The sequence below is a fragment of the Ovis canadensis genome, chromosome 3 (genome assembly GCF_042477335.2).
Source record: "Ovis canadensis isolate MfBH-ARS-UI-01 breed Bighorn chromosome 3, ARS-UI_OviCan_v2, whole genome shotgun sequence".
Lineage (NCBI taxonomy): Eukaryota > Metazoa > Chordata > Mammalia > Artiodactyla > Bovidae > Ovis > Ovis canadensis.
This window is the reverse complement of record NC_091247.1, coordinates 74,594,276-74,620,183: the sequence shown is the minus strand read 5'-3', so window position 1 is coordinate 74,620,183 and position 25,908 is coordinate 74,594,276. Positions and strand designations below refer to the sequence as shown.

Here is a 25,908-nt window from a genome sequence, read left to right as displayed (position 1 = left end):
ATATTTTTTTAAAGTCCAAAAGAAACACTGAATGATCTTCAGGAATAACATTTATATCAGAAAGAGTCCTAGGGCACATCTATTGTTCTTTATGGCCCAGTTATTATTATCTCCTGGCATTTTCAAGGACTAATTCTAACTGCTTTCAGAGTCATGTAAAACTACTTAGAGAAAATATCTGAGAATAAATCTCGATAGGTGTGCCATGATAAGAAAAATTGCTACGGAGGTTTAGAATGCTGAAATTTCACAGCTCATTTTGTCTTGGCAACTATTTTTTAAACTCATCCTTTTGAAAGACTTGGATTCTGTCAAGTTGTTTTTTTTTTTTTGGCCAATTCCTTTCCTCTCATTCCTTTATTCAATGTTGTCTATTAGAAAAGAATACAGCATTTTAAAAATTATTTAAAACATACATCATTTTCTGCCCATTCTATCAATCTGCCCTATTTATTAAATAATATAAACCTCAACAGTCACACTTTATTCTTTTAAAAGAAAAGATGAAGGCTCAGAGTACTTATCAAAAAGAAAACAAGAATGAAACACTGACATGAAGACGTGAAACCTATTTATTGAACTATTGTAATAGCCCCAAACTAGAAGCCACCTATTTATCAATAATGAACTGAGGAGATAAATTAGTTTTATAGTCAGACATTCTGTAGCTGTAAAATAGAATGTGGTAAATTCAAACATGTGTATATGAAGAGTCCTCTAAGATGTATTGCTATGTAAACAAAAATTAAAGGTACCAATTCAAAATTGTTTAAAGGCTATACACACACTAAACACACACATTTAGACATGCAAATACAAAGCTGCATATGCAGAGGAAATTTCTGCAAGGACATAACAATATCAGTTAATAGTGGTTAAATCTGAGCAGTGTTGAGTTCAAAGGTGGGACCTGGCATAGTTCCAATAGGTACAATTCTGAACATTTTTAAATCCAAGTCTATGTGTTACTTTTCTAATTCAAAATTAGTTAATTAATGTTAAGTGATGGCATTTATATTCATTTAGATTTAAAAGGATGTGATTGGGATTTCCTGGTGGTCCAGTGGCTGAGAGTCCAGGCTTTCAATGCAGGGTGCTTGGGTTTGATTCCTGGTCAGGGAACTAGATCCTGCTTGTCTCGACTAAAGGGTTTGCATGCTGCAACAATAAAGATCCTCTATGCTGCAACTAAGACTAGTGCAGCCAAATAATAAAATATTTTTTAAAGGACGAGATTGGTAGATGTTTTAAGCTAAAATACTGAAGGAAAAGAAAGAGAGACAGAAGGAAGGTGGCCTGGGTTTTGGCATGCAAAGAAAATTTGGTAGATATGGGCAAGAAGAGAGCTGCTAGGTATAAGTTCTGGCAGGCTTAACCAAAGACTTCCACATCCCATATTAACTTCTAGGGCTTTCATCTCTGAATACAAACAGCGAAACAAACTTACATGGGTTAAAGGCTTTACAACTTCGGTGACAATTCACCGAAATTATCCCTGATTCTTAGAGGCAGGAATGTGAAAGAATGAGAAATACACGATTTGGATAATTACCTGAATTTGGGTGAACTGACTCTTCCAAATTTAGTTTTCTCAGCAGGATGAAATTGGCAAGAAGCGGCAGAGTTAAACTTGAATCTTAATTTAGGATATTGTTTACTGCTGCTTTAAAAGGAAGGTAGTGTTCATGTTTTTATCAATAATGGTGTAGGTTTAAAGACAAGATGAAATCCATTTTCTTCTATTTCCTCCCGGGCACAAACTTATTTTATCCCCAAACCAGAACCTGCCTTATAGATTCTATTTTTGACTCATTAGTTGTTGTTATTCAGATTTCTATAAATTTAGTGGTCATGTATGGATGTGAGAGTTGGACTGTGAAGAAAGCTGAGCACCAAAGAATTGATGGTTTTGAACTGTGGTGTTGGAGAAGACTCCTGAGAGTCCCTTAGACTGCAAGGAAATCCAACCAGTCCATTCTAAAGGAGATCAGCCCTGGGATTTCTTTGGAAGGACTGATGCTACAGCTGAAACTCCAATATTTTGGCCACCTCGTGTGAAGAGTTGACTCATTGGAAAAGACTCTGATGCTGGGAGGGATTGGGGGCAGGAGAAGGGGACAACAGAAGATGAGATGGCTGGATGGCATCACTGACTCGATGGACGTGAGTTTGAGTGAACTCTGGGAGTTGGTGATGGACAGGGAGGCCTAGTGTGCTGTGATTTATGGTGTTGCAAAGAGTGGGACATGACTGAGCACTGAACTGAACTGAACTGAAGAGATATAAACATTAAAAAATGAATTGGCCAGATTAAGTCAAAAGTTTATAATATGCATTATTAAAGGATTTTTTGTTTGTTTTACACCAAATTATTCTAAATCAATGGTTTATGGGGATGGTTTTTATCCCAGGGGAACATCTGATAATGTATGGAAACACTTCTAGTTGTCACAACTAGAGGAGGTGTTACCGGCATCTAGTGGGTTGTAGGCTAAAGATGCTGCTTATCATCTTAAAACATACAGCCCCTACATCAAAGAGTTATCTGGCCCTAGATGTCTACAATACCAAGACTGAGAAACCATGCTCTAAACAGCAGGCTTTTCTATTGTATTCACAAAGAGGTTAAAAAAGTATTCTGTATACATTGTAATGAGATGGCAAAGAAAAGATAACTGTGGACAAAACCCTGAGTCACTCCAAAATTAAGAAGTCATGGAGAAGAAACAGCAGATAAGGATGAGGATAGAAGAAAAATCAGTGTGGTGACCTGAAAGCCTGTGATAAACAATGTATCAGAAACACATTCAAATTGCTTGGATGCCATTAATTGGCCAAGTAATCCATTCTCCATGGAAGCTTCATTTAAATAAAGGATCTGAGAAATTAATCTCATTGAAATTAACAATATGAAAGACCGAGGTCCCTAGTCCTCTTTCTATTTGAATTCTTATAGATGTGGCCAGGAAATGTAATATCTACAGGGATCACAGGAGGGCTCTTTGAAGGAATATGTGAAGGGGAGGGATTTTGGTGACCTTCAAATTATACTTCTTAGGCTACTTATGGTTTTAGGTTACTTCAGAATCACCTCATGCAAAGAATTGACTCATTGGAAAAGACCCTGATGCTGGGAGGGATTGGGGGCAGGAGGAGAAGGGGACGGCAGAGGATGAGACAGCTGGATGGCATCACCAACTCGATGGATATGAGTTTGAGTGAAATCCAGGAGTCGGTGATGGACAGGGAGGCCTGGTGTGCTGTGATTTGTGGGGTCGCAAAGAGTCGGACACGACTGAGTGACTGAACTGAACTGAACTGAGAGTCCACAAAGTTAGACTTGTAAACAAACAAGTGAATGAAGATACCCTGGAGGAGGGAATGGCTACCCACTCCAGTACTCTTGCCTGGAGAATTCCATGGACAGAGGAGCCTGGTAGGCTATAATACATGGAGTTGCAAAGAGTTGGACACAGTTGAACAACTAACATTATTCACGACCCCCATCATAACTTGCAGAGGAGGCAGAGTTCTGCTGTTCCCCCTAGCAAGGGGGTTAGTAGTTCTTTTCTTCAGACTCTCACCGAGCCTTTCCATCCACAGATAAGGGTTCTAGGAACACAGTTCTCAGGACCAGCATCAGGCACTTTCCCTCTGTGACTCCTGTCATGCCCATTTCCACACTTGGCCCAGCCTGTGGCATTCAGGGTCAGTGCAGCAGAGCTGAGATACAAGGCCACCTGGAATACTATGGGACTGGAGCAGCTTCAAGCCAAATGAATGCTCTTTGTGAGGGGAAATGTTGCAGGAAAGCAGGAGAGAGACAGAAAGGAGGAGAGAGGGACAGAGGAAGTGAGAGAAAGACAGGAAGGGGGATCAGAGAAAATAGCCACAGATGCAGATATTATCATACACTCTGTGATGTGGGAGAATATTTCATGTCACAATTCTCTTAGAACCAGAAATACTTGTTATAAGAGCTCTTATAATTCTCATAGTCCAATCCTTAATTTTACAGATGAAAGGTTTTGTGGCAGAGAGGTAAATAACTTTGCTTCAATTGACAGTGGGATTCTGTCCCATTTCAGTCGATTGATGAACATGTTATTGACAAGGTTCATGATTTCAAAAATCACCACAATAATCAACCAGAGTAAAACTAGGAGGAAAGGAAAATGTTGGTGTCAAAAAGGAGACAGCAAGTGGCTCCAAACCCCTCCCTCCCATCCTGATACTGGAGTAGGGCACTGAAAGGTTTTGCTATCCAGGGAAGAGTAAGATCCTCCACTGGGCATTGATAGGATACGAAATACAAAAGAAGCAGCTTTGAGTTTCTTCCTTTTGGAAGAAAATGAGTGGTGGCTGAAGATTTTGTTTTAAATGCAAATTTTCTTGTCTGTACTTTTCCCACAGTGATGATGAATGGGAATTAGGATGCATGAGTGACTTTTGAAAGACATATGTCAGGAAGTAAGCTCTAGTTGTGACAGAATATAGAATAGGGAAATATTCTGGACCATTTTCATTTTTTAAGAGAATAAACACATAGCAATGGTATAACAATTTTAGTGGGTTATCTTGGTTTTAAATTTTTATTATTTTGGCTTTTTCTCCCCTATAATGGCAGCCCTAGTTTGAGACCATCGAGTACCACTAACTGCTGTTAACTGCTAATTTAATATGTACAAGTACACATTAGAGGTAGGAAGCAAATTAATGCCTAAATGAGTAAAATTTCCCTTATTCTACGTCTTATGGTGTCTTTTTTTCTGCCACTTTATTCCTGTGGGTTTTGGTTTTTTTAGACTGACTATTCCTCTAGGTATATACACTTTTTGCAAAGTAAAAACACAAGCAAAACCCACTGCCTCAAATGATCTTTTCCATAACACTATATTCTAAAATTTATTATACTAATGTTAGAAATAAAAGAAAATGATACTCAGAAGGACTCAATAACATCTATGAAGTTAGCAATTGAAAGTCTACTGACTATGTAGCTAGCAAATGTTCTTTCCAATCAGAACTACCCCTAGTGCTTCCTCTGGCTTCTTTCTTCTTGAGTTTAGTTTGCATAAGAACCAAGGAGGAATGTGTTAAACATACTGGGTCCCTGCCTAGAGACTGATTCTCTTAATTGGATGGGTCCCAAAAGTCTGCATTGTTGATACGCATCCCACCTTCATAATTTAAGACCCCCTTTCCAGGTGGCACCAGTGTTTAAGAATTGTTTGCCGGTGCAGGAGACATAAGAGATGTGGGTTCAGTCGCTTGGTTGGGAAGATCTCCTGGAGCAGGAAATGACAACCCACTCCAGTATTTTTGCCTGGAAAATTCCATGGACAGAGGAGCCTGGTGGGTTACAGTCCATGGGGCTGCAAAGAGTCTGCCGCGAATGAGCACAGAATCAACTGAGAGTTTCAAATTCAGAATTCTTTTAAAGGAAAAGTCAGGTCAACAGGATTCCTAATGAATGGAGATGGGAAGATTTTCATTAAAGGAATAAAATTTAAAAGTCACGTTCACCAAGAGAGAAACTGGAACAGAGAGAGAGCAGCACCATAGCAAAAAAGAAAAATGTAGGTGCTTAAGAGTCATCCATGAAGGGATAGTTTCCCAAATTGAATTTTACATTGTAAAGAATATTTTAGTTGAAAATACTTTTCAGCAACAAAGATTAATGTGCATAGAAGAAATATGCAAATAGTAGCATTTAAAAGAATAGAATGACCCTTTTATAGCCACAGATACATATGGCACATGACGGAATTGGTTCCTATCTCACTGCCACCATTTGAAACCATGAATAAGCAGATATCCATGCAGGATCCTTCTGCATGTCCTAAGAATTCATTTGTACTGAGAAGGGTTTTCTTAGGATGGTTCTCTAGACCTCTAGAGAAGGAAAGCTTTCTTTTATGAGATCACAACCTGAATCTTCTCAAATCTTCTCTAATTGTTTAAAATATAAATCCACCCAGAAAGATATCCCCCAAAGTATTTAATGCAGAAGAACGGCACATGAAAGGGATTTCCCTGGGGGTCCAGTGGCTCAGACTCCAAATTCCCAAGGCAGAGGGCCAGGGTTCAATCCCTGGTCAGATAACTAGACATGCTGCAGCTAAGAGTTTGCATGCTGTGACTAAGCCCCAGTATATCCAAATCAATAAATAATATTAAAAAAAAATAATGGCACAATGAAGGGAGAGTGCACTGTTCAGAAATCCCCTGGTCACCATTTTCTCCCAGTTGGCTTCCAGATTGGCCAGCTTAAGGTCAAAGGGTAAAAATGGTGTTGAAAGTATATCTACTGCCAGTCCCTAACTCATTTTTTTAAAATTTCTGAGCCCTTTGTCATGCTATACATTTGTTTAATTTCAACAGAAAGTTGACGAACTGTTCACATTGATCCAAACTCAAAACTTTAGAGACAAATGTAATAAGAAGCTGATTCTTTCAGGGTATTGTAAGTAGGACAATGCTTTTTACCAAACACACACCAGTGATCTAAAAGAGTTTGGTTGGCTGATTAATGAAAAGCATTAATGAAAAAAGGCACAGTCCATGGTCTGGTCTGTTAGAAAGGAAGAGGGAAAGGAGGAAGGGAGACAAGAAAGAAAAGAACAAAAGGGGGAAAAAAAGAGCACAAAACATTACATGAAGCTGACATGCCTTAGTAGACCATGTGAGAAACTTTTGCTTTTCAGTGAGTACAACTTGCGAGACATTATAAAAAGGGAGTCTTCTTCCTCCTTGCTTCCCCCACCTCCCACTGATAATGTACCACACAATGATATTTTAAGCATCAAGAATGTCAACACTGAAGAGTGTAAACACTGAAGGTTACACTTGCCTTCACAATCCTATGCATGAGCACAAGCACAAGCCACATACAGAACCCACATTTTTACTTATCAGGAGTGTTTTCCATTAACATAACTGTGAAAGCTAAATTGGAAACAAAGCTCATAATTGGCTATTACAGTATAAGAAAATCAGTGAACAGAAGTTCTCAAACTTCTCACTCATACAATTATACTGTAAAGTTCATAAGCAAACTGCAGCAGGCAGAAGCACTTATTTTATGTAGATTTAATATTTTACAGCAATTATTTTCCAAATTTAAGATGCCAAAGAATTTGAGTGTTTAGAAAAGAGGAAATTATGTGGTCTCACCTTGATCTACTTATAATTTCCAGGGATGAGGGTAAAACACTGTATACTTAATCTGTACTCCTGGGAATTCTGATACAGGTTGTTTTAGAGCTCAGTGTGAGAAACGTATCTATGTACACCCTCCTCCTGCCTCCAGCTGCTTTCTACTATAACACCCCTTGGACTAGATTATCCAATTCAACTGGGTTATGCAGTGTAGAGCTTCTCTTGTGGTTTACATGGCAAAGAATCTGTTTGCAATGCAGAAGACCCAGGTTCGATCCCTGGGTTGGAAAGATCCCTTGGAGAAGGGAATGGCAACCCACTACAGTATTCTTGCCTGGAGAATTCCATGAAGAGAGCAGCTTGGTGGGCTATAGTGCATAGGACTGCAAAGAGTCAGACATGACTGAGTGACTAACACACACACACACACACACACACACACACACACACACACACACACACACAATTCTACTTCTATGGTGTAATACCTTTCATTGTGGGAGATAGAAGGTCAGAAAATCTAGACAGAGCTTGGAAATGATGGGATAAATAGATCCTGAAAAGATTCCCTGTAACAAACTGCATTCAATTTTGGTATAGAAAGATGGTAGAGTTATTTTAGGAAAGGCATGAAAGTGTAAAAGTGCTTTTCTGTAAAAATTTAAAATTTATTATATAAATGATAAACTTTATCTTTTCAGGGCTTCCCTGGTGGCTCAGAGGTTAAAGCGTCTGCCTCCAATGCAGGAGACCCGGGTTCGATCCCTGGGTCGGGAAGATCCCTTGGAGAAGGAAATGGCAATCCACTCCAGTATTCTTGCCTGGAGAATCCCATGACGGAGAAGCCTAGTAGGTTACAGTCCATGGGATCGCAAACTGGAGGACTGAACAATGCTTATAGCACATGGGAAACCATCAATATACATCAGCTTAACTGGTAAATTTGATCATCACAACAAGTAAATCTATGAAAACAATTCAAACTCAATCTTACTACCTTCACAAAACTTTTTTTTTGCTGTTGATGCTGCTGTTACTGTTTTGATTTTCATTTCACATTCTTTTCTATTTGTTATCTGTACACACATAATTTTAAATAGTTGCAATAAGACAGCAAAGAAAACCATACACAAAATGAAAAGATAACCCACAGAATGGGAGAAAATATTTGCAAATGAAGAGACTGTCAAAGGATTAATCCAAAATACACAAACAGCTCATGAAGCTCAATATCAAAAACAAACAAAAAATCCAATAAAAAAAATGGGCAGGGGTTCTAAATGGACATTTCTCCAAAGAAGACATACAGATAGCTAAAAGGCATTTGAAAAGATGCTCAGCATCATTAATTATTAGAGACATGCAAATCAAAACTACCGGGAGGTATCATCTTACACCAGTTAGCATGGCCATCATCAAAAAATTCTACAAACAATAAAAGCTGGAGAGGGTTTGGAGAAAAGGGAATCCTCTTCTACTGTTGGTGGGAATGTAAATAGGTACTGCCACTATGGAGAACAGTATGGGGTTTCCTTAAAAATCTAAAGATAGAACTAACATAGGACCCAGCAATCCTACTTCTGGGCATATGTCTGGGAAAAACCATAATTTGAAAAGATACATGCACTCCAATATTTACTGCAGCACTATTTACAACAGCCAGGACATAGAAGCAATCTAAACGTCCATCAGCAAATGAATGGACAAAGGAGTGGTGTATATGTACAATGTAATATTACTCAGCCATAAGAAAAATGAATTAATGCCATTTGTAAGGACCTAGAGATTATCACACTGAGTGAAGTAAGTCAGACAGAGAAAGACAAACACCATATGATATTTCGTATTTGTGGAATCTAAAATAACTGGTACACATCAACGTTAACTTATTCACAAAACATCTGTAGAGTCACAAATATAGAAAGCAAATTTATGGTTACCGAAGGGGAAATGAGGGAGAAGAGATAAATTGGGAGGTTGGGATTGACATATACATACTACTATATATATATATAATAAGTAACCAATAAGAACTTAGTGTATATAGCACAGAGGACCCTACTCAATACTCTATAATCACCTATATGGGAAAAGAATCTAAAAAGGAATGAATATATGTCTATGTCTAACTGATTCACCTTGCTGCACAGCAGAAACTAACACAGCAGTGTAAATCAACTATGCTCCAATAAAAGTTAATTTAAAATTAGTTGCAATAATAAAAATATAGTTTTATAATTTAATACAATGGCATCTACATTTCCCATCTTGACTTAGAACATCATTATCATTCTAATCCCATAGCCAAAGTGGTGTGTTATAATTTGTCTAAATATTTTGCTTTTTTTTTTTTTTTGGATAATGGATTAATTCCTATTTTGTAATTCTGCTATTGTAAATAACAGTTTTCTTCCTTTGTGTTTTTTTTTTCATAAGATAAATTCCCCAAAGTGGGATTACTAAAGACATAAGAGTTTTTATAGAGCTTGAAGCAATCTGCCAAATTACTTTTCAAAAGGCTTGTTCTAATTTTCACATTGTCTCCAGCATGCTATGTTCTATTATACCTCACTGGTGTGAACATGTTGTCTTTTCTATCTAGAGATGCCCTTTTCCCATTTAGAAAAAAGTCTGGTAAACTCCTACACATTGCTTTATATCAAGCTCAAATGCTACTCTTCCTTTCAGGCTTCTCAAGTCCCTAGGCAGAGTTAGTCATGAGTTCCATCGTGTTACCATAGTACTTTGCAATAATACCATTTTTACCACTTAAATAATTCTGTTTGTTGTAGTTGTTTGTATATTTCTTTTTTTCTTCTTAGATTATTAGCAATTGTAACATTGGAACTCTGTCCACTTCATCCTTCCAACCTCTGGCACCGGGCCTGGCATATATTAGACATTCAATAAATGTTTGTTAAATGAATGAGGAATGAATGAATGAACTTGTCAATGTGATGCACACCCAAGCCTCTTGCCAAATCTCTGTGTAAAATGCCTTGTTTCACCAACTCTCTTATAGACCACCTAGTCCTAGGAACACTTGTATTTTGGTAGATCTGTTGTACAATATATGTGTTTTTTACATTTGTCTATTTTGTAGCTCTATACTTTTACATTTTTACTAAACCACTTTCAGGTCTTGGTGGTATAATTCTTTGACTTGTTGTGACTCAATTCTCTGAATTCATTAGACAATGACTTATGAATAAACGAGAGTCAGAAAATGTTTCTTGCCAGTTCAAAATGAAGAAGTTTTTATGACTATAATGTTAGGACTAGTAAACAGGATTATAAATCACCTGTGGAAACTATAGCATGTGTATGACCCTGCTGTAGAGAGACTGAAATTTTTTAAAAAATCACTGATACTGAATTATTTAATAATAGATAATCAATATATACATTTGGACATATACACTCCCATTTTATCCTTACCAAATCCTGGTAAGAAACACAGACAAAGCAAGTAAATCACATCTAAAATTTGGAAGATAAGGAATTTAAAGCACAGAAACGTGGTAAGGAAGTGGAAAAAGCAGTATCAGTATTCACGTATTTTGAGTCACATTTTCCAGTAGTCATGTATGGATGTAAGAGTTGGACTATAAAGAAAGCTGAGTGCAGAAGAATTGATGCTTTTGAACTGTGGTGTTGGAGAAGACTCTTGAGAGTCCCTTGGACAGCAAGGAAATCCAATCAGTCCATTCTGAAGGAGATCAGTCCTGGGTGTTCACTGCAAGGACTGATGTTGAAGCTGAAACTCCAATAATTTAACCACCTGATGTGAAGAGCTGACTCATTTGTAAAGATCCTGATGCTGGGAGGGATTGGGGGCAGGAGGAAAAGGGGACGACAGAGGATGAGATGGCTGGATGGCATCACCGATTCAATGGACATGAGTTTGGGTAAGCTCCGGGAGTTGGTGATGCACAGGGAGGCCTGGCGTGCTGCGGTTCATGGGGTTGCAAAGAGTCGGACACGTCTGAGCAGCTGAACTGAACTGAGCTGAATCACATGTTAGCCCTCATTCTAAATAATCATGAGACTCTGCTGAATTTTATTCCTTAATTGACCAAATTGAGAAAACAAACTGTTAAACAATGTAAACTAGACTGGTGATTTACAAACAAACAAACTTTGCTGGTGACGGAAACATATATTCCAAAAGAATGCTTAAAAATAATTCTGTGTGAAAAATAGTATCAGAGGACTCTTACTGAAATTGGTAAGATGGAGGGGCCTGCTTTCCCTCCTATCTGGTGGTTCCTGGTAGTTTTTATAAATTGCACTCAGGAAGGCATCATAATGGACCATTCACTTATCCTATGATTCAGCCATACTTATTATGGCCTAACTCAATATGAAGAACTATGGGAAATACAAAACAGCATTGCAGGGTCCTTCTCTTAAGACCACACAAACACACACACACTCTCTCTCTCTCTCTCTCTTTCTGTCTCTCTCTCTCTAACACAGTGTATTATAAATGCCACAGAAATTATATTACATGGTAAACATTTTGAACTTTCAGGAACAAGTGATAACGTCTAGGTTCATACCCTATATTGAGTCAGAGATATTCATGTAAGGAACAAAGTAAATGGATATGGATTTTGTTTCCTATTCTGTGACTTTATAAAACCATTTAGTCTGCCTATGCTGATATGTGCTGAAAACACTTTTGCCAATCAAATGCAGGTACTGTGTGATCACAGGAGAGAGAGTAATTCAGTGGTATGAGCACGGGCAGTGAGATCAGACAGATCTGGTTTCCTGACCTAAGCTTGGGCTTAGGTCAGAGGGTTACACAATCTTCCTGACTTCCAGCTTCTTCATGAGAATAATGGCAACACATACCCTTTGAAATTTCCTATAAGCTATAAGTGAGATAATATATAGCACTTAGAAGAAAATTGGCACATATTCAATGGTCAATAAATAGTAATAATAACTATTAACATGAAGAAGTGGCTGCTAAGTGCCCACAGACTGTTTCAATTCTATCCTTCTACATAATTTACTTTTGACACAGCTTATTCACAGTGGAAGCTATTATTGTTCTATGTTAATTAAACACAACTGAGCGACTGAACTGAATTAAACACTAAAGACTTTGGCAAGGTAAAAACTTACAAATTTTCAAATTAGGTATGAAAAAAGTAAAAAAAAGAATGATCTTGCAAGGTAAAGAGTTAGAAATTTTTGAATTAGTATTCATGCAAAGCCTTAGCAAGATGCTATGCTTCATTTTGCAATGTGTTAGCTTTTACCCAAACTCTTTGGAAAATGCTAGGCTTTTTTTTTCAGCTGTATTTTGTATACGACCTCCAGTTCAATCAATCAAAAACAATGAAGTCATTAGTGTTTGCTGAGTTTAGTCACTTCCATAAATGCTGCGTTAGTTGCCTTTGAGATTCTCAGCTTCACTTGCATTGTGATAAGCATGACGAATGGCATTCACAAGCATGACACACTCCAAGCAAGCTGGCTACACCCTCATCCTTTCCCTTTCACCTAAGAAGACATGTGGGATGCAAGTACGTGAGAGTGATGTTATCATAGATAAACTTGAATCTACACAGCTGACTATTTTAGACAAACAGAAAAAACTTATTTACTCACTTTGTAAGTTAAACCTTTCATTACTTAAAATGCATTTCACATCTGATTGGGACATCAAACAAATTATGATACAGAATTAAGCCATGGCATGACCCAAGGCAATGTGTCTGATGTGTGGAAAAATCAAAAGTTCAGTTGCTCTGAAGAAAATTCATTATGGTCAGGAAACCCACTACCACTGAAAGAAGAAAAAGATCTGGTATCACAAATTGTGTAAAGTTTGAAAAGATGTTTACTTAATAATCTGCTACTTGGGTCTAAATACAGTGATAAATTGTGTAGAACCCCAGAAGAGGTAGGACAATGTGTACCATATGTAATCTAGCATTTCTCTAAAATAGCAACTCTTAAATATTTTAGTTTCAATGAACATTTCACTCTTAAAAACTACTAAAGACTCCAAAGATCTTCTGTTTATACAGATTATATCCACGGATGTATACTCTATTAGAAATTAAAAATAAAAAAGTGTTACTTATTAAATCACTTAAAATAACAGTAAATCTATTATATGTTAACATAAAATACACATTTAAAAAATATTTTTTAAAAATCCATTGTTTTATATTTTTGAAAATATTTTAAATATCTGATGTAATATAAGACATTTGGGTGCTAATACCTGTTTCTGCATTCAGTCTGTTACAAAGTCACATGTCATTTAGTCTCTGAAAATCTCCACTGTACTCTTGTGGTAAAAATGAGAATGAAAACAGCAAATAAAATCTTAGCATTATTATGAAAGTAGTTTTGACTTTACTGAAAAGGTCTTACAGATGTCCTCTACTCCTGCCTCAAGATTTTGAGAATCACTGCTCTAAAGGTTTTATAATATTTAGAGACTACCTTCATTATTATTTTTGGTATGTTATTATTATTATTATTTTTAGTATATCTATGTGCTGTTCTTGTTTAAAAACTTCCTGATGGAGAAGACCATATCCTACAAATCTTAGGTATCATTTATAGCATAGCAGGCCAGCCCAGAACCATAGTATAGCATCAATCTGTAATATTTGATTAACTGATATACTGATTGATTGAGACTCATGATATCTTATTGTTCCTTTAATAACCTTCAAAATATTTGCTATAGAGGCATGTGTACAGTTCATAAAATTTTGAACCCATTATGTCAACATTCTACTTAACTAGAAGGAGAAGCTAATTGTATCTGAATTTATTACAGATGAAACAGAGTATCCCCCCTCCCTTAGGACGCACCTGTGAATTTTGGAAGAGAGAGATGAGATGAGAAGCTAGAATTATACAATTCTAGGGATGTCATTATAACATTTTTTTCCCATAAAAATTGTCCTAATGGATCAAATAGGCACTATTTCAAGGTCTAATCAATTTGTGTATTTAATTGTAGTTTCATAATTATAAAACAATTGAAAGCTAATGACATGGAAGGAAATGGAATTTGAATTCATTAAAAGCTAGAGTTTCATACCTCTGTGAATGGAAAAAAGCAACAAATACCATTTATTTTTATTTGTTCTACTTCAAAATCAGATCCTTTGAGAGACACCCACGTAGCAATTCAGAACTGAAACATTTATATGTTTATCTCTGCTGAATCCTTGCAGAGTGGGATGGTTGGCAAAATATTAAAAAATGAAACAGTCCTCCTAAATTAAAGGCTTTATTACATAATAAATAATTTCTCTGAATCTTACAAAACAATTCTTTTATCTTCATCTGTGGAAACCCACGGAAAGAGACAAAGTGCCTGCCATGGTCTTGGTAAGCAGGAAACTGTTTGAATATTCTGTCATAATGACAGAATATAATAGAAAAGGCTCTTCCTTGCTAAAATCTAGGTAGATACACAACATAGCTGTTAGACTAGAAAATGAAAAGAGGGGTTACTCATTGCTGTTGGCTTTTCCTTCGTCATGTACGTAGGACAGCAGATACCGTGGTCTAGTTGTCTTTGCTTTCAAAGGACGTCTACATTATCCAAAATCATGGCTAAATTACTAGGTACAAAGCTTCAGGGCTTAGTGGCTCAGTAAATGGAATTTTCTTAGGTATTTAATCTTAAACTGATTTTATTCCTGATCTATGTAGGTGGAAAAGGAGCCCTGAATACTGCCCAGCCTACCTGTGAACACATACAATGGACCAAGCATCACTGTACTAATAAATCTGGGAAGCAAGAGATGGGAAGAGATTAACTGATGATTAATTTTTGAACTGTAAAGGAAATGTATGAAATTCTAACTGACACGTTAGTTGATGCAATTATGTGTTGTGCATTATGTGCTGAAAGAAAAGGGAGAAGGGAAAGATACATCCAACTGAACGCAGAGTTCCAGAGAATAGCAGGGAGAGATAAGAAAGCCTTCTTAAGTCAGCAATGCAAAGAAGTAGAGGAAATCAATATAAAGGGAAAGACTATAACATCAATATAAAGAAAAGATCTCTTCAAGAAAACTAGAGATACCAAGGGGACATTTCATGCAAAGATGGGTACAAAAGAAGGATAGAAATGACACAGTACTAAAAGAAGCAGAAGAGAAGAAGAAGTGGCAAGAATACTCTGAAGAATTATACAAAAAAGGTCTTAGTGAGCCCGATAACCGTGATGATGCAGTCACTCATGTAGAGACAGACATTCTGGCGTGTGAAGTCAAGTGGGTTTTGGGAAGCATTACTTAGAATAAAACTAGTGGAGGGGATGGAATTCCAGCTAAGCTATTTCAAATCCTAAAGGAGGATGCTGTAAAAGTACTGCACTCAATATGCCAGCAAATTTGGAAAATTCAGCAGTGGTCACAGGACTGGAAAAGGTCAGTCTTCATTCCAATCCCAAAGAAAGGCAATGCCAAAGACTGTTCAAACTACCATACAATTGTGCTCATTTCACATACAAGCAAGGTAGTGCCCCAAATTCTTCAAACTAGGCTTCAACAGTATGTGAACTGAGAACTTCTAAATGTATAAGCTGGGTTTAGAAAAGGCAGAAGAACCAGAGATCAAACTGCCAACATCTGTTAGATCACAGAGAAAGCAAGGTAATTTCAGAAAAACATCTACTTCTGCTTCATTGACTACACTAAAGCCTTTGACTGTGTGAATCACAACAAACTGCTGAATTCTTAAAGAGATGGGGATAACCAGACCACCTTACCTGTCTCTTGAGAAACTTGTATGCAGGTCAAGAATCAACAGTTAGAACCAGACATGGGACAACAAACTGGTTCAAAATTGGGAAAGGAGTACTTCAATGCAGAGTACATAATGTGAAATGCCGAGCTGGATGAAGCACAAGCTGGAATCAAGATTGCTGGGAGAAATATCAACAACCACGATGTGCACATGACACTGCCCTAATGGCGGAAACTGAAGAGGAACTAAAGAGCCTCTCAATGAGGATGAAAGAGGAGAGTGAAAAACTGAACATTCAAAAAACTATGATCATAGCATCCAGTCCCATCACTTCATGGCAAATAGATGGAGAAAAAATGCAAGCAGTGATGGATTTTATTTTCTTGGGCTCCAAAATCACTGCAGATGGTGACTGCAGCCATGAAATTAAAAGAAACTTGTTGCTTGGAAGAAAAGCTATGACAAACCTAGGCAGCATATTAAAAAGCTGAGAATCACTTTTCCAACAAAAGTTCATGTTGTGAAAGCTATGGTTTTCCAGTAGTCATGTACGGATGTGAGAGTTGGAACATAACGAAGGCTTAGTGTTGAAGAATTGATGCTTTTGACTTGTGGTGCTAGAGAAGACTCTTGAGAGTCCCTTGGACAGCAAGAAAATCAAACTAATCAATCCTAAAGGAAGTCAACCCTGAATATTCATTGGAAGGACTGATGCTGAAGCTGACGCTCTTAATACTTTGGCCGCTTGATGCAAAGGCCCAACATATTGGAAAAGACCCTGATAATGGCAATGATTGAGGGCAGGAGGAAAAGGGTGCAACAGAGGATGAGATGGTGGATGGCATCACTGACTCAATGGACATGAGTTTGAGCAAACTCCAGGAGATAGTGAAGGACAGGGTAGCCTGGTATGCTGCAGTTTGGATGGGCTCACAAAGAGTTGGACATGACTTAGCAGCAATAGAAAGTTGAACAAACAATAGAGAGTTGACCAAAAAACTCAAGTAAACTAAATTGTAAATGCTGAAGTAATAAACTTATGTTATAAACTTAAAACCAATTTATTAAAAAGTAAAACTGTTATCATTGAAAACTACATTCAATACAAGTCAAATAGGAACTCTTGTTACCATCTTCACTTGCCTGTGCAGTGGGAGCCTAAAAACATTGCCCAGAAGAATATGGTAGGCTAACTCCAGATTATTCAGTTTGAATTTTGAGTGTAATTGAAGTTATTTTTACCTTATAAATGCAAAGGTTTTTGAATTGTTAATCTGGTAGATAGCCCTTAACTGTGTTGTGAAAAATTCAAGTTCAGTGGTTTGTGTGCCATTAGTCTATGAAAAGCAAATAAAGGCTGTGGCTTTCTGGTTTAGGCTGCAAACCACCAAGTAGAACATTGGTGCCTTGGAGCCAAGGATTTGTATGTGAAAATCAATGCTCAAAGGAATATTAAATCTCCATATAAATAAGGTCAAATCATTGAACACATATGTGTTGGGTCTACTATATTGCAAACCTACTTAAGACTCTGGATATACTAGTGAACAAGACAAGGTCCTGCTACAGTCCATCTTCTAGATAGAAAAAAATCAGAAAACCTATAGCTGATGAATATACCACCGTCAATATCCTCCAACCAGAGATCACTAGGAATTTACCTTCAGTTGGACAAGTTGGGTTTATTAATTGTTGTAGCTAGCGAGAACACAAGTCATAGGGAACCATGAGTGTTTCAGTAAGAGGGTGTTAGAAAAGACTTATTAAAGAGTTTGGGCTTGTATTAGTTGACTTGTGGCAAGGTTAAGAAAGCAGAGCTTTGTTCTGGATTGGATGCTATCAGGAAGTAGAGGTAATTCTACAATTGACTATATGTCTCAATAAATATTACCTATAGCAAGAGCAGACTAGAGTCAGGATGGAGTAATGATTAGTAGATAAGTGGTATTCATTCATCTTAACCAAAAGATGATTTGAAATCTTGTAGGCTACACAGTGACTTTGATTTTAACTGTTTTTAAACAAAAGAATAATGTGGGCTTGGTATTTCTTTTTTTTTTTAACCTTATCTTGGTCTCATAGTGACCTGTCTCATGTTGGTATTCTGTGAGATGGTTTCCGTCCAGCAGGTGAAAAACATGATCTTCCTGTGAGCTCCTGGGCAGCTTCGAATTACACTATGGCCTCACTGTGTAGATTAGTCCAGTTCCCAGATTTCAGAGGCTGCTCTTTTCTAACAATCCAACCATGGAAATTATAAATAAACAGTAGCAACAACAAGGGCTTTGCTGGTGCTGCAGCTGATAAAGAATCCGCCTGCAATGCAGGAGACCTGGCTTTGATCCTTGGGTTGGGAAGATCCCCTGAAGAAGGGAAAGGCTACCCACTCCAGTATTCTGGCCTGGAGAATTCCATGGACTGTCCATGGGGTGGCAAAGAATCCGACATGACTGAGTGACTTTCACTTTTCTAGCAACAACAAAAATCAAAAGATGATAGAACAGGATAAAAGGGAGGGTCCTTATATGGCTCTTCTGTGAAAAGGCTCTCGGACTTGAACAACCACAGGAAGTCAATCTGTGATTAGCTCAGGGGAGAGTGCAAATGTCCTAGGGAACAACTATCTCACAGCCCTAAGGCTGGAAAGAGTTTGAAGCATCTAAAGGACAAAAAGACAGACAGTATGACCCAAGAGGGTCAGTGAGGAAGAAAAGGTAGGAAAGGGTCAGAGAAGAGCTTTGTAGGCTAGGTAGGGGACTTTATGCTAAGTGTCAATAATCACATGATTTTATTTTTATATTTAAAATATCCTCGTGTATGATCACTGAAAAAAGTATTATGGGGTTTGAAGAGTTGATGAGAAGTAGAGAAACAAATTAGGAAGTTTTGCATTGTAGGCAGGAGATGACCCTGGCTTGTTCTAGGCTGGTGGCAGTAGAGGTGAGCAGGGGGATTGTTCTGGAGTCAGTGCTATGGAACTTACTGATGAGTTAACTTGGGCGGTAAACGTCAGGGAGGAATAAATGCAGGATGATTTTTTATTAATTATTGGGTTCTGAATGTCAGTGATAACCTTATTCACCATATCAGTTCTAATTCCTGATTCACAGAGGGCGATGGATGGCGAATGAAAGAGTCTATGTTGCAGTGAACACTGGCACAAATGACAAGCTTCAAAACTGTCTGTCCACACTTATTAACTTACAGTTGTGGTCTGGTTCTTAATTCTATCAACTTGTAGGTAACGCAGTGGTAACAAAGTACGAAATAACCCAGGTCTGGACAGAACAACTCCATCAAGGTAATACTGTCGTAAAGAAGTACTAAGTATAAGTAAATATCTCCTACTTACTTAGTGAAAACATGCAGAAAAGAAATAGATTCTAAATTAAATAGATTTGGGAATATTTTTAAAATGGGAAAATAGTGGGTGATTACTTTAGAATGGGCTTCCTAGGTTGTACAGTGGTAAAGAATCCACCTGCCAATGCAGATGTGGGTTCAGTCCCTGAGTCGGGAAGATCCCCTAGAGAAGGAAATGACAACCCATTCTAGTATTCTTGCCTGGGAAATCCCATAGACAGAGAAGCCTGGTGGGCTGTAGTCCTTGGGGTTGCCAAGAGTCTGACACGATCTAGCAACTAAACAACAACTTACAGAAGATTAAAAATCCAAGGAGTCTGAATTTTGTCCCCAGACACCTTTGATATGATATCTAACCTTTTCTCCTTAATTCAAGTGAATGGCCTGTACATTGTACACTAACTTATCTTAAAGGAGTCTCTGAAGAATTGGCTATGCTCTTTGCTGCCTCGTGTCAACCTTTGACGGTCATGGGCCCAGCAGATGGCTTTATCTAATTTCCTGTGCTGAACCCAGAGAGAACTCTCCTCAGGAACATACAGCACCTGGGTAATAAAGTATGGGCAATAAACCACAGCTTCTCCAGAATCACACGGGGGCGTCTTTCTTTTCTCTCATAAGAGGAGACTTCAGGAAGCAGTGAGGTAGCAGAGGATGGGAGCACTCCTCATCCATGCCTATTGCGGCTCGTGGCTGGCGCTCAGGCCATCTTTCCAGCATGATGGCGACTCCAACAGAGGAGACTCTGCCCCCATGGCATGTTTGGCTTTGGAATCTGGAGGTTCAAAATTTTATTTTGTGTAACCAGAATCAGGTGTGAGGTATATGCAAGAAGTGTCTTTGTCTACTGATATGCTTAAAGCAATGTGACCAATAAAAAGATGTTTGGTTTGAGAATGTGCTTGTCAAGCACCAGAGAAACAGCTTCAACCTACAGATACCATGGTATCTAGCATAAAACCAGATTATCTAAAACTGACTGCACAAAATCTATTTATTTTAGAATCTATTTTCTGCATGTTTTTACCAAATAGATAGGAGACATTTATTTAGTATTCATTTATGACAATACTACATTGATTGGGTTGTTTGGTCCAGATTAGGGTTATTTTGTACTTTGTTACCTAGAATTTAACACACGTTGACTTTTGAAGGTTAGAATCTACTTAAACTACAACGGTGAGAGCTGGGGGAAAATACAGACATCTTAGGGGTCATGTGGTCACAACCTGTTACAGGGACAGCAAGCCATGTAAAATCACCACAGCTAAGGGAAGTACTTCAAGAAACCAGAGGTAGAATGCAGTCACTCTATAGCCCAGATGCATTCTCACCATTAGAATGACTCCCTCAGCCAGTCATGCTTACTCACTGTCATTCAATGATTATTTGATGATACGGGCAAACTACAAAGTCCTCTGTTTTGCGTAGGGCAAAAGGTGAGAGCAAATTTCTAGAAGTTAATAAACAGGTTACCAGCTTTCTTTCTCTCTGCTCATAGCAATAGGGAAAAATCACTGAAGTGTGAAAAACAGGATTCTGTTCCACCAGTGCCTCCCATCCAGTGCTGCAGGAAAATGAAATATTGACATACTTAGGTGTAGTTCTCGTAATTTCACCCAGCTCAAAGCATTGACTGAACACTCCTGGGTAGCATGAAAACACCTGGAGAAAGGAGAGAAAATGATCTTCCTTTCCAATCTTCTTTGTACCTTTGGATTTCTTATAGCTAAGGATACACATGTCTTGCAGTGATTGAAGAGGGTGGTTATAACAGCTGTCAAATCTGTAAAGTCAAGACATGAAACTCATTTTTAAGATCTCAGTAGAGGAGAAAAATGAGAGGAAGGTAACTTGTAATTTCTGCCAATTAGATACGCAGGAATAACTAAGTGTTTTTAAAAAAAGTCACCTTCCTTGACTTTTTAAAAATTGAATTTCTACATTTCAATAACATTGTCATTTGTAATTATAGGCGTGCTGACATTTTATTTCCCCTTTTCTGAGTTCTAAGTTTATCTTCTGAGAGAAAATAAAAGCTTTTAAGTGTCATCTTATATTTAAAAAGCAGTGAAGCCTAGTACTTTTCATAATATTTTCAATTATCAACATACCTGAGAAAAACAGAAAGGAATGAAAACAACCTACAATTTCAAGTATGGACAGCACCATGCTGGATAGTAAAAAAAAAAAAGAATATTTAGAGTACGTGTCCCTAGGGTCTCATGACTCTTCCAAAATGATGGGGGTGATTTCTGGAAATTCATTAAACCTTTCAAAAACTATTTACTGGACATCACAGTGGCCAATGATCTGTGCAGGAAGGTGGGAGTCGGGTGCAGGTAGGCATGATACACAAAGATAATGAAACGCAGAGAATTCCCTTGAAGACCTCACAGTCTAGAAGGGAAGAATACATACTGTCTTTCACCTTGTACTAAAATTATTTGTGTATCAGTTCAGTTCAGTGCAGTCGCTCAGTCATGTCCGACTCTTTGCAACCCCATGAATTGCAGCACGCCAGGCCTCCCTGTCCATCACCAACTCCCGGAGTTCACTCAGACTCACTTCCATCGAGTCGGTGATGCCATCCAGCCATCTCATCCTCTGTCATCCCCTTCTCCTCCTGCCCACAATCCCTCCCAGCATCAGGGTCTTTTCCAATGAGTCAACTCTTCGCATGAGGTGGCCAAAGTATTGTAGTTTCAGCTTTAGCATCAGTCCTTCCAAAGAACACCCAGGACTGATCTCCTCTAGGATGGACTGGTTGGATCTCCTTGCAGTCCAAGGGACTCTCAAGAGTCTTCTCCAACACCACAGTTCAAATGCATCAATTCTTCGGTGCTCAGCTTTCTTCACAGTCCAACTCTCACATCCATACATGACCACTGGAAAAACCATAGCCTTGACTAGACAGACCTTTGTTGGCAAAGTAATATCTCTGCTTTTTAATACGCTATCTAGGTCGGTCATAACTTTCCTTCTAAGGAGTAAGCGTCTTTTAATTTCATGGTTGCAATCACCATCTGCAGTGATTTTGGAGCCCCCCAAAATCAAGTCTGACACTTTTTCCACTGTTTCCCCATCTATTTCCCATGAAGTGATGGGACCAGATGCCATGATCTTCGTTTTCTGAATGTTGAGTGAAAAGCCAACCTTTTCACTCTCCTCTTACACTTTCATCAAGAGGCTTTTTAGTTCCTCTTCACTTTCTGCCATAAGGGTGGCGTCATCTGCATATCTGAGGTTATTGATATTTCTCCTGGCAATCTTGATTCCAGCTTGTCCATATTTGTGTATAAGAGTCACAAAAATTAGAGGTAACTGTTATGGAATTTGAGAGGAGGAAGATATTACAAGAGAGGAGCCAGGAGGAATTCTAGAAGTAGATACAACTGACTTTGCCTGGAAAAATGGGAAACCTTTGGACATGGACAGAAGGTGAAAAAATATTTTCCTTGAAAGCAAGAACGGCATGAGTAAAGACATAAGGAAACCATGGTGGACCAATAAATTGTTCTGTTCACCTGAACTGAGTGGAAGACTAGCCGGAAAGACAGATTGGGGATTTATAGTAAATGGTAAACTAAGGGCAAAAGGAGAAGGGGGAAGCAGAGGATGAGATGGTAAGAAAGCATCACTGACTCAATGGACATAAATTTGAGCAAACTCCAGGAGATGGTGGAGGACAGAGAAGCCTGGTGTGCTGCTGTCCATGGGGTCATAAAGAGTTGGACACAAGTTAGCCATTGAACAACAACAAACTAAATGACAGCCAGTTGAAGATGTCCAGGGATCCCCAGGTGGCTCAGTGGTAAAGAATCTGCCTGCCAGTGCAGAAGATGGGGGGTTGATCCTTGGGTTGGAAGATCCCCTGGAGGAGGAAATGGCAGCCCACTCCACTATTCTTGCCAGGAAAATGCAACGGACAGAGGGGTCTCATGGGCTACATTCCATGGGGTCACAAACAGTCAGACATGACTGAGTGAGCACACACACACACACACACACACACACACACACACACACACACACAAAGATGTCCACTTCTTAATCCCTGGAATTTGTAATCATGTTATTTACTTGGAAAACAGACTTAGCAACTGTCATTAAATGAAGACTCTTGAGTTGGGGAAATTATCCTGGATAATTTGGGTGTGTTCACAATAATCACAAGTGTCTTAATAAGTGAACAAGTCAAGGTCAGGGGTGATGTGATGAGGAAAGCAGAGGTCAGAGTGATGCCAAGAAGAGGCTATGAACTATGAATGCAGGTACTTCTAGAAACTATGAAAAACAAGGCAATAGCTTCTCTGCTAGAGTCTCCAGAAGGAAGGCCGCCTCAGCAACCCATTTTTGACATCTCACCTCTAGAATGGTAAGATAATCAATTTGCCCTGTCTTAAGCCACTATGTTTATGATAGTCTGTTATAGTAGCAACAGGAATCAGAGTGGAATACTCAGAATATACTACATTACAGCATCAGCCTGATCCTTCAAGGTGGTCCCACAACGCTTACTCTTTGATTATAATACTTGTGTGTGTGTTTAAAAATTTTTTAAAAATATATTTACCTATCTTGCTTGATCTACCAAGAGGATAAAAAATGTTTTAACAAAATAAAGAAAACCCACAAATAGAAAACAATTTGAGAGCAAGATGTTGAATTTTTTGGTGAATGCAGTACATTTGAAATCTCAGTGGGTCAACATGTTGGGTGGACATTTAGAAATGGAAACTCCTGCTTTCTGCTTAGAGATAAAGGAGCATAAACCTCAGAAGCAATTACTAAAATTTATTATTACAGGTGTGAAGAAAGCTGAGCACCAAAGAATTGATGCTTTTGAACTGTGGTGTTGGAGAAGACTCTTGAGAGTCCCTTGGACTGCAAGGAGTTCCAACCAGTCCATTCTGAAGGAGATCAGTCCTGGAATTCCTTTGGAAGGAATGATACTAAAGCTGAAACTCCAATAGTTTGGTCACCTCATGCGAAGAGTTGACTCATTGGAAAAGACTCTGATCCTGGGAGGGATTGGGGGCAGGAGGAGAAGGGGACGACAGAGGATGAGATGGCTGGATGGCATCACTGACTCAATGGACATGAGTTTGAGTGAACTCCGGGAGTTGGTGATGGACAGGGAGGCCTGGCGTGCTGCAATTCATAGGGTCGCCAAGAGTCGGACAAGACTGAGCAACTACTGAACTGAACTGATTATTAAAGCTCCTAAAATAGACTCATTGAAGTGTGGCTATTGACCATTGAGAAAATTTAAGTGGTATGTATTCATGAGAAAGGAATTATTTCATCAAGATATTTTGACATATGTTGTTGGAAGAAGTGATTTTATAGTATTATTAGCTAAAATGCCACCACTGTTAACTAGCTTATGATTATCCATAAGCAAAGCAAAAGGCAACCTACCACAGATGAATTCACAGATGGAAAAAAAGTCCGAAAGTGGGTTTCCCTGGTGGCTCAGCTGGTAAAGAATCTGCCTGTAATGTGAGAGACCTGCGTTCGATCCCTGGGTTGCGAAGATCTGGAAAAGGGAACGACTACCCACTCCAGTACTCTGGCCTGGAGAAGTCCATGGACTGTACGGTCCCTGTGGTCACTAAGAGTGGGACACAGCTGAGCAACTTTCCCTTTTCTTTCTAAAGAAAAGTACCTTACCTTTAAGTTTCCTGATTTCTAAAATGTCTTTAACAGGACATTAATTTTTCAGCTATGCAAATGTTTCTGAGTACCTCCTAGTGCAAGGCAGGGCTCTTCATTCATCTGTCACCTAACATAATCTTTGCTTTTGAGAAGCTTATTTCCTTTTCATATCAAACTGCATATTTTCCCCAAAGCATTACATAATTAGACAGAATTGCCCCAAATTACCTTTTTCTCCCAAAGGTATATAATTTTTAAGTCTCTCTAAAGTGTTCATGGCCTATCCTAATCCTACAGTCTGTTCCTATGATTTATCACGGTAGAATGGGGACACTGTGTGCCTGGGAACTACAGGAAGCTGGGTGAAGGGCTTGCAAAGGTGTCACATAGGGAGGAAAAACAGGTAAAGGAGGCTTAAAGTAAGGATAGTGAAAGCAAACTTTGCCTATTTGAAATCCTGGGTTGGCCTAAATTACCACCACTTCAGGGATTTTATAAAAAGCTGCTGCATTGCTTTTGCAGAAAGACCGCTTGGTCAGCAGAGTGGGATGACCTCTACAAACAGAAGGCCATGATGTTTAGCAATCAAGCAGAAATTTCAGGGGCAAACGACACAGGTCAACCAAGTAAGTGCAGGCAAGGTGGGACTACAATCTTTACCTGCCCTGAACTCTGAAAAGACGATGGTATGTCTCTCCCTAAGCCAAGGTCCAACACAACTCCAAAGAACCATATTCATATGCTATTTTTTAAATGGTGCCTCTGAGTTTAACCAAATATTTTAGGATCAGTGACCCAAGACATTGTGTAAAAAGGAAGAATACCTTTACCACATATAATTCTTATACTGTTTTTGTTGTTTGGTTGCTAAGTTGTGTCTGACTCTTTATGACCCCATGAACTGTAGCCCCACAAGGCTCCTTTGTCCATGGGATTTTCCAGGCAAGAATACTGGCATGGATAGTCATTTCCTTTCCCTGG

The 25,908-nt window shown here is 38.5% G+C and overlaps 1 protein-coding gene and 1 non-coding gene across 10 annotated transcripts in view; one reads left to right on the top strand and one right to left on the bottom strand.

Moving 5' to 3' along the window:
• NRXN1 (neurexin 1) overlaps window positions 1-25,908 on the bottom strand; it is a 1,213,874-nt gene that overhangs the window by 65,181 nt on the left and 1,122,785 nt on the right. The gene's annotated exons all lie outside the window — the stretch shown is intronic.
• Window positions 7,867-7,938, top strand: TRNAW-CCA (transfer RNA tryptophan (anticodon CCA)). Its single transcript has one exon. It is a non-coding gene; the product is annotated as a tRNA-Trp (tRNA).